The sequence below is a fragment of the Hordeum vulgare genome, chromosome 2H, assembly GCF_904849725.1.
Source record: "Hordeum vulgare subsp. vulgare chromosome 2H, MorexV3_pseudomolecules_assembly, whole genome shotgun sequence".
In the NCBI taxonomy this organism is placed as follows: Eukaryota; Viridiplantae; Streptophyta; class Magnoliopsida; order Poales; family Poaceae; genus Hordeum; species Hordeum vulgare.
Genome location: NC_058519.1, coordinates 72,017,333 through 72,025,603, shown reverse-complemented (window position 1 = coordinate 72,025,603; position 8,271 = coordinate 72,017,333). Strand labels below are relative to the sequence as shown.

The 8,271-nt window shown below is 39.9% G+C and overlaps 3 long non-coding RNA genes across 3 annotated transcripts; all 3 read right to left on the bottom strand.

Moving 5' to 3' along the window:
• Positions 1 to 335: 335 nt before the first annotated feature.
• Positions 336 to 747, bottom strand: LOC123429625. The gene is made up of 3 exons (XR_006622719.1): positions 699 to 747; positions 540 to 617; positions 336 to 458 (listed from the first exon to the last, which is right to left on the bottom strand). It is a non-coding gene; the product is annotated as an uncharacterized LOC123429625 (long non-coding RNA).
• Positions 748 to 752: 5 nt separating this feature from the next.
• LOC123429624 lies at positions 753 to 996 on the bottom strand. Its single transcript, XR_006622718.1, has 2 exons — positions 950 to 996; positions 753 to 878 (listed from the first exon to the last, which is right to left on the bottom strand). It is a non-coding gene; the product is annotated as an uncharacterized LOC123429624 (long non-coding RNA).
• Positions 997 to 2,279: 1,283 nt separating this feature from the next.
• Positions 2,280 to 3,613, bottom strand: LOC123429623. Its single transcript, XR_006622717.1, has 3 exons — positions 3,572 to 3,613; positions 2,525 to 2,710; positions 2,280 to 2,440 (listed from the first exon to the last, which is right to left on the bottom strand). It is a non-coding gene; the product is annotated as an uncharacterized LOC123429623 (long non-coding RNA).
• Positions 3,614 to 8,271: the final 4,658 nt, after the last annotated feature.

Genomic DNA, 8,271 nt, shown 5'->3' with positions numbered 1-8,271 from the left:
TTCCAATTTCAGCACCATCAAGTTTAAATTTAGGATCACAACTCATAATTGTAGCAATAGCTATGTCCCGATTATGTTTTATCAGGCTCTTCAAGAATACTTTAGTTCCTACCTGCTCGCGAAAATCAAAGTAACCATATAAAAAAACAGAAACAAAACATAGAAACATATGAAATGAATGAGCACTCTTACAGGTAATTCACTCGCACCCAACCAGCTCAATGAACCACTCTCAGCACTCTTACTACTTGTAGTAGCACCTTTTGTTGTTTTTTTAGTCTCGACAAGAGTTTGATAGAAAAGAAAAAATAATAAGAAAATAAACAATTTAGCACTATAGTTTGAACATAAATGTGTATGCGATTATGAAAAGATACCACTTTGTTTGCAGCAAACGTTTTTTCTCCCTGCTGTGTACGAACATTCTGAAGCAAAGTTTCTTTAATCTGAACAACATTCTGATAGCAAGACAACCAGTAGATACATAAACAACGGAGCAATATATTTTGAACATACTGTGTATGGTAACAGAAACATACCTTATGTGCAGCAGAATTTGTTTCCCCTTGCTGAGCAGTGTAACTATGATCAAAAGCTTCTTGGTTTCGCACAACATTCTGAGATAGCAACAAGTAAACACATAAACATGGCTGCATTGTAGTTTGATCATGATTTTCTATATGGGACTATGATGATACCTTGTGTCCAGCAAAACATTTTTCTAGTTGTCGTGCACTGCCACCATTACAAACCTTATCTGAAACAGAATTCTTGTTTGATACTTGTAAATCTGAATCGTTTGACATACTTGGCTTGTTGTGTAAATTAGATGGTTTTTTAACAAGTTGGGGTCCATCAGCCGGAGGAGCAAGCACTCTCTACAGATAGCATAACATAAATAATTGTGAAATAATTTCTAGAGTGAAATATGAGGAGTTTTATTGTGTACTTTGACAAGGTACAAACTTTTTTGTTTGAGTTGTGTCCATTGACCGAAGGTTCGACCCCAATTGTAGCCATTGGATCTGAAATTTCCTATGATTGGAATACATAAAGGTTAGTCCACAACATAAAGGATGATTACAGTTGTTAGAAATTTACCTGATATGGTCGTCTTTCCATTCTTCTCATCTTCTCCTCGAGTTCCATAATTTTAGCATCTTGATTTTTATTTACATCTTGTAATTTTTCCATTTCAACTCTAAAAGCTAGCATATCTTCATTTTGTGTATCTCCCACCGAAGTAAAATGTGTATTCTGGAATAGACGTGAAGTAGAAACATCAAAAAGTTTTTTGGGGTTTGGAACTAGTCCCAAACCATGTACATGGCCAGGCTTGTCATCCCCTAATACTTTGTTCAACGCATCTCCTTTCCATGCAGTCTTTCCATCACTGTTATTTGCTAATTCAGGGTTCTTATCCACAGTATCCTTTAACTCCTCCTAAAAAAACAATGTAAATAATAAGAATATACAAAATATCAAATTCAAATACGAGTGGTGAGACTTGTAAATGTACCACATGAGCATTAATGATTTTGTTCCTGCAAGTTTTCGGCTTGTGCGTATGGATGAACAGGTGAGCCCTATGAGGGTACTTCTTTTCAGGATCTGCATCTTTCGGTTGATACATAATGTAAACATGAATCACATTAGAAAACATCAATGGAAAAGGGGTGCTTGAAGTTAGTATGTTTTACCATTTCTTCCCTCTGACGAGGGAAACTTTTTGTCCCACTAGTATGTGTAGACTTCCTCATTGAACAATTGTTTCTACTTATAGCACTAAGCCCCTACCAAAGAATGAATCGAAGTAATTATGTGCATATCTTTTATGGTATCTACACAAGAATGTATAAAGTCCATCAAGGAAAGTTTAAAATGGAATTCTTTTAAGTACCTTCACTTTCTCGGTTGTCCAATGATTAACTAGAGATCTCCACTGGTCCGGAGTCACCAATTTTGGTTTATTGCTGTAATTGGCTTCGGTGCTCTTTTTCTCATCAAAATACATTGCTTTCAGATCAGACTTATGTTGCCTCCATCTGTCTCCAATTGTCTTCAATATATATTTTTCCATGCGAGGAAGGTAAAGGAACCGCATCTACAGAAAAATTACAACATAAATAGAGTGAATGCAATATAAGGCAACATAGAAGAAGCTAGTAAAAGATATTTAATGGACTAAATTTTACCTTCACTTGCTCTAGTATAGCCTTTACATTTGTTTTAGTTTTGAGCAATCTCCAATCCTTGTAGCTCAAACAGCACAATGATCCATTCCTTGCAACTGAGCCAAGAAAGTTCCCAAGGTGTTTAGCCTCTTTTCCAATTGGCTGGTCTATGTCATTGCAGCGAACCATTATCCTTTTCCCTTTTGGAAGGTTCCAAATATATTCCAGCTTCCTCTTCTTACACTCTTTTGTTTCTGCATTTTCAGCTCAATATATAGAACCATTTGTTATATGTTATGATGATGAATTATCATATATTACAGATGGTAAGTAATGAGAAACAAACTTACCGTCTTCATTTTCATCCGCATCAGCATCATCACAATCGGTGAAGCCTTCTTCACCATTAGTAGTTCTTTCATGGACATCGAATGATTCGAGATCTTTTTCACCAAAATTATGATGTTCAATTGGTTCTTCCATCATATACTCTTCATTGGATTCAACAACGTTAATTCTTGTCCTTGACATATCTTCTGCAACATTAAAATGACCAAAACTTTAAATAATTTATGCAAAAGATAATATTTTGTGGTCCTACTTGGGGCTTATGACAGTCATCCCAACAGATGTCATACTTATACACATGATGCTAGCCTCACGCACACAACCCAGCCGCCATTCACGGCCACTAACCCAACTAATCCGGAAGGGGGCTTGCCTGTGCGGGTCGCCCACCTCCGCGGCGCCAACCGTCGCCTCCTCGACGAGCTCAACCGCGCAATGAGGAGCTGCGGCGACGTGCGCTGCAACAACGACCGGCTCGGCACCGAGAAGGCCGAGCTGGAGGCCAGGCTCCAGCAGCTCATGCAGCAAGCACAACACAGCAGCAACCCTTAAGTAGCTACGTACGTATATACTACAAAAATGTTCACCCGGGCAACAGCAACAGATTACTAGTATTTACCTGCTGAGCTGCCGTTTAGTCGTATTACAGCAACAACAGCAGACTTTCAGAGCAACAGCAGCAAACTTTCAGAGCAACATCAGCAGAATTACAGCAGCAAAAAGAATACTTGATGCATGTCGAGATGTCCTGATCCTCGTCGGCATATATTATAGCAGCAGCAGAATTTCAGTAGCAACAGCAGCAAGAACTACTGGTATGTACTTGCAGCAAAGCTGTATTCCCATGAAAAAAAGGGGACCTGATTGTTTGGATTAATTCATGTTAACTTGAATTTGAACCCCAAAGAATTCAGTGACTGTGTGTCTGAGAGTCTGAGACAAACCAGACCCTTGTACATCATAATCAGAATCAACATATACTACCAACATGCACATCATAATAAGAATTGGAGTTCCATACACAAAGTCTGTGAAGAGATTGAACTCACCAAGGTAGTAATGGTAGAAAACTGGATTGAAATACTTAGCGCGTCCGCACCTGACTCTCCAGAAGTTGTTATAAGCAACCCAATCTATTTGAAGACTCCCCAAAATTCTAAATCAATAACACAGGACAAGTATGAAACACTTGGCGTGCACGGTCAAATTCAATCCGGAAGAGAGTAATTCGGAAGCATAGAAGGGACAGATCTAGACCAAAAAGGGAGGAGGAGGCAAAATCTTCAAGTCGATTACTAGTATTTACCTTCTGTTTCTATGAATCGGGTGTGGGAATTGATCTGCTTGCCACCTTGCCGTCCCAGTTGCTGAACAAGACGCCTCTTGTGCCCCTCAACAACAATGGTGGAATTAGCTGGGCGAGCTATGATACTCGTGAGGGAGGAAAGGCCATGATTAATCTGCTGGAGAATGGATCCTTCGTACAAGTGGAGGAAGGGAATTGCCTTTTGATATGGGGAGGGGAGGAGGAGGTTTCCGATTTTGCTGGCGTGGTTACCGCCTCGCGAGATCTGATGTTAATAAAGCGCGCGTACTTATTTGCTTTTGACTAGAATTAGTGGCTATTAGCGGGAGAGAATGGAAGTAAAGGAATTTTTTGGTACAGAATAAATAAATAAAAGGAAATGACTACAAACTTAGCTGAAAAATCATAAGTTTTTTTAATTATCATCTGACCCTTAACAGGCACTTGTACATATATTTATGCCAAACAATGTGTTTTTCTATATTTGTACAAATTGCAAAAAGGATGAACTAATAATGCTATCTATTACTCAAAACGTGTCGATTGGCTGCGATGTGCCGCACACGGTGTAGCCACTCAACTTCCTCCCTCGTCGTGCAGAGGCCAATGTCGACCATGGACGTCGCCCCATTTCGTCCGCCCCTTCCCCTGAGGGTGTGCATAGGCCTACGCCAGCGCGGCATTTGCGAGGACCTAGTCTGACGAGACATCCGACGTCCTGAAAATGGCATGGTGAAGCATGTTGCGTCGGTCCACTCACTCTGTCGTCGTTAGGGCATCGCGCGATGATGTTCTACCGCTACCGCATTGAGGTAATGCACGAGGCGCCCCGCGTGAGTTCGTGAGTGCGAGGTATGGCTCCTGCTTCATGCTGAGCAGGCACCAACAGGGTGGCGACGCCAGCAGTGAGGCGACAAGGGCAGTGATGAGGGCGGCGCCAAACTTGGAGTGAGCTCAAACTGCTACTAGAACTCCTCGTCCGTTGTGACATCCTCATCGAGAGGGGCAGCTGATGATGCTCTTCACCATCCGGTGAGAGAAAGTCCCACCTCCTTCGACGGCATAGAGGAGGATGATCGGTCAAAAGACCACACAAGATGCTTGCACTGGAGTAGCTGATCGACATCGATGTGGAGGTGCAGTTTTGAGAGTGGTTCGCATGGAAGAGAGTTTGATGGGATCGCGTATATTATGAGAAGTCCGGATGCCCGCAAACTTTCCCCGGGTTTGGTGCCGCTTCAAGAGAATTTGGGTACTCATACTTAATTGTATATGTGTGTTTTAATATCTTTTATATATTATAACAAAAAGATATAAAATCGTTCTTAGATGCTCACATGCCTCATTATTTTGTGACGACATAATATTTTCGAACCGGTCAAAAAAATTATGCTTGCAATTCAAAGTCAATGTTGTTTCAATATGAACACAGCGATCAAGAAGCCTACTCCATCGGTTGCGCCGCAATTAAGCGACACCGCACTCCCGTCCTGTCTAGTCGCTCTGACCGCCATTATGGTCATGAAGTCACGCCTTCTCTGGAGTAGCTGATCGACACCAATGCACAGGTGCGGTTTTGAGAATGGTTGGCGTGGGAGAGGGGTTTGATGGGACCGCGTCTATTAGCACGAGTCGAGATGCCCACAACGTCCCCCGGATTTGGTGTCTGATCGATAGAATTTAGGCGCTCATACTTAATTGTGCATGTGTGTTTTAATATCATTATTATATTATAATAAAAAATCTATTCATATATGTTCTCGTGCCTCATTATTTTGTGCCTCATAATATTTCCCTACCGGCCAAAAAAAGTATGCACGCGATCGCCAACAAGATTGTAAAGCATGTCTGATCTCTACTAGATGATTGGCATCGATGCGTACATACAGTTTCAAGAGCAATTTGCAGAGAGAAGGATTTGATGGGACTGCGTATATTAGCACAAGTCCGGATGCCAACAAACCTCCCCAGGTTTGGTGCCGATTCGAGAGAAGTTGAGTACGCATACTTAATTATATATGTGTTTAAATATCATTAATATATTATAATAAAAATATAAACCTTTCTTATATGTTGTCATGCCTTATTATTTTGTGATCTCATAATATTTTCCTCCCAGTCAAAAAAAATGCATGCGATTCAAAGTCCAGCGCTGATTAATTTTGCCTTTTATTTCAATTTTATTTCTACCGCTCAAAAATGAAATTATTTATGCCTGGATACAAAATTTTGTCAAATATATTTCCAGTGGAAATTCAAACTTGGCCCTACGCCTCCAAACAGACACAGCAGCGACGTTGCCTGGTGTGGTGCGTGACACCTCCGGCCGGCCTACATCCTGGTCATGCGCTCCACCGAACGTTATCCATGATCGACAATTCATAAGCTACCTATAAGAGGAACTTAAATAGCATACAGTGAAACATAGTTAACTGAAGGTGTCGATTTTCTCAGGTATATTCAGAGACAGTAAGTTTAGATAAAGAAATTTGAGCGCTCGTTTGACTTAACTGAAATTAAACCATTCAAACATACAAGACAAAACCAAAGCATCCACGGCCTACAAATCTTCCTGTCTGAACTAGAAAGTGCATGCACATCAAAGAAAAAATAGCAATAATACTAATGAATCACTTTAACCAGGCTCCGCATTTTCAGATAGGTGACTCCTACATGATCCATCGAACCAGGCTCCGCATTTTCAGATAGGTGACTCCTACATGATCCATCGAACCTGCATTCAGAAGCAATAGAGTGGTAAGTTTCCTGTCCAAAATGACAAAAATTACAACAATGATACTATGAATGTAAATAATAAAATCAGATTGTAACCTAACCTTTATTCAGGTATTGTGTCATCATTTGACACTATAGGAGCATCTACAGTTTCTCTCTCTATATCTCTTCTCATCCAATTTTGTTTCTGATGGGCAGTATCAAAAAGCTGAAAGAATTTACTGACATGATAAGGTTCTATTTCCACATCGTTCCATTCTTCACCCATATCATAATTATCTCGAGGCATCATCTTCAAAACAATTGACCATCCTGGATAAAGATGGTCATCCACGTAGAATACTTGGTCAACTTGATTGGCAAATACAAAAGGTTCATCCTCAGCATTTTTACCAGTGTAAGTTAGACTAGAGAAATTCAGAAGTCTACGCCCATACTTATCTATTTGCATACCTTTTCCTTCGGTAACATCAACCCATTCACATTTAAATAGCACCACTGAAAATTTTCAGAAATAGTCTAACTCAATTATGTCCACAATCCTTCCAAAATACATGACATTTCCAAGAATAGGATTTCTATCACGTGCAGAAGAGTAGCTTGATGTTTTTGCTGTCACAACAACTCCACTATTTTGAGTTACTTTGTCATAACGCTTGGGTCTAAATCTGTATCCTTGAATACTGAATGCTCTATGTTTCGTTGCAACCTCAAGTGGACCACGGGCCAACCATCTAATTTCCTCACCAATGTTGTCACTACCTTTCTCCCTCTCCAACCGCATCACCTATACGAACACAAATAATAGAGTGCATACGATACATTCTAATCCTAAATAAACAGAATCATTGTACTTACATGATCCTTGAACCATTCAGGAAATTGCTCATGCTACATCTTCTCAAAGGTCCTTGGATCTATGCGTTTCTTGCGATTCTTCCTTCTCAAATGAGCCCCATGTTCTCTACAAAATATAAACAAGCACAATTTCAGTTCAAAACTTATTAATTAACAAATTCAGAGGTAGTGGCATGACATTTACTCCAAATAGGGCTTCACAGCATCACAGTTGAACAACACATATCTATGGGCTTGTGTATACCATTGGTCTTCCCAATGGTTTCCCTACTTGAGGAAACAACATAGATTGTTGTAGAAAAAGTGACGATGCAGAGTCCTGCGGGTTGTCATCATTCCTGGATGGTTGGTTATGCTTGGTGGTGAAACCCTGTAGATATCTTGAACAAAATGTCATGCACTCATCAGCTAAAACCAATTCTGCAATTGAACCCTCTGGACGAGCTTTGTTTCGAACAAAGGACTTTAGCTCACCAAGATACCTATGCACATATATATCCAATAATTTATAAATGTATATGCAAAAAAAAAGATTGTAAAAAGTTTAGGAGTGAAGATTGTAAGAAGTAACCAATGTATATGAATTAAATTACCTTTCAATGAAGTACATCCACCGATATGCAACTAGTCCTCCTATTTTACATTCACTTGCTAAATGGACAACTAAGTGCACCATAACTATGAAAAAACCAGGAGGAAATATCATCTCCATTTTGCAGAGTGTAAGTTTGATTCTTTCTTCCAAACGGTCAAGCTCATCAACATGAAGAACTTTTGAACATATGCCTCGAAAATATGATGACAATTCAAATAGTACTGCTGTAACGTCATCTAGAAGAATACCTCTCG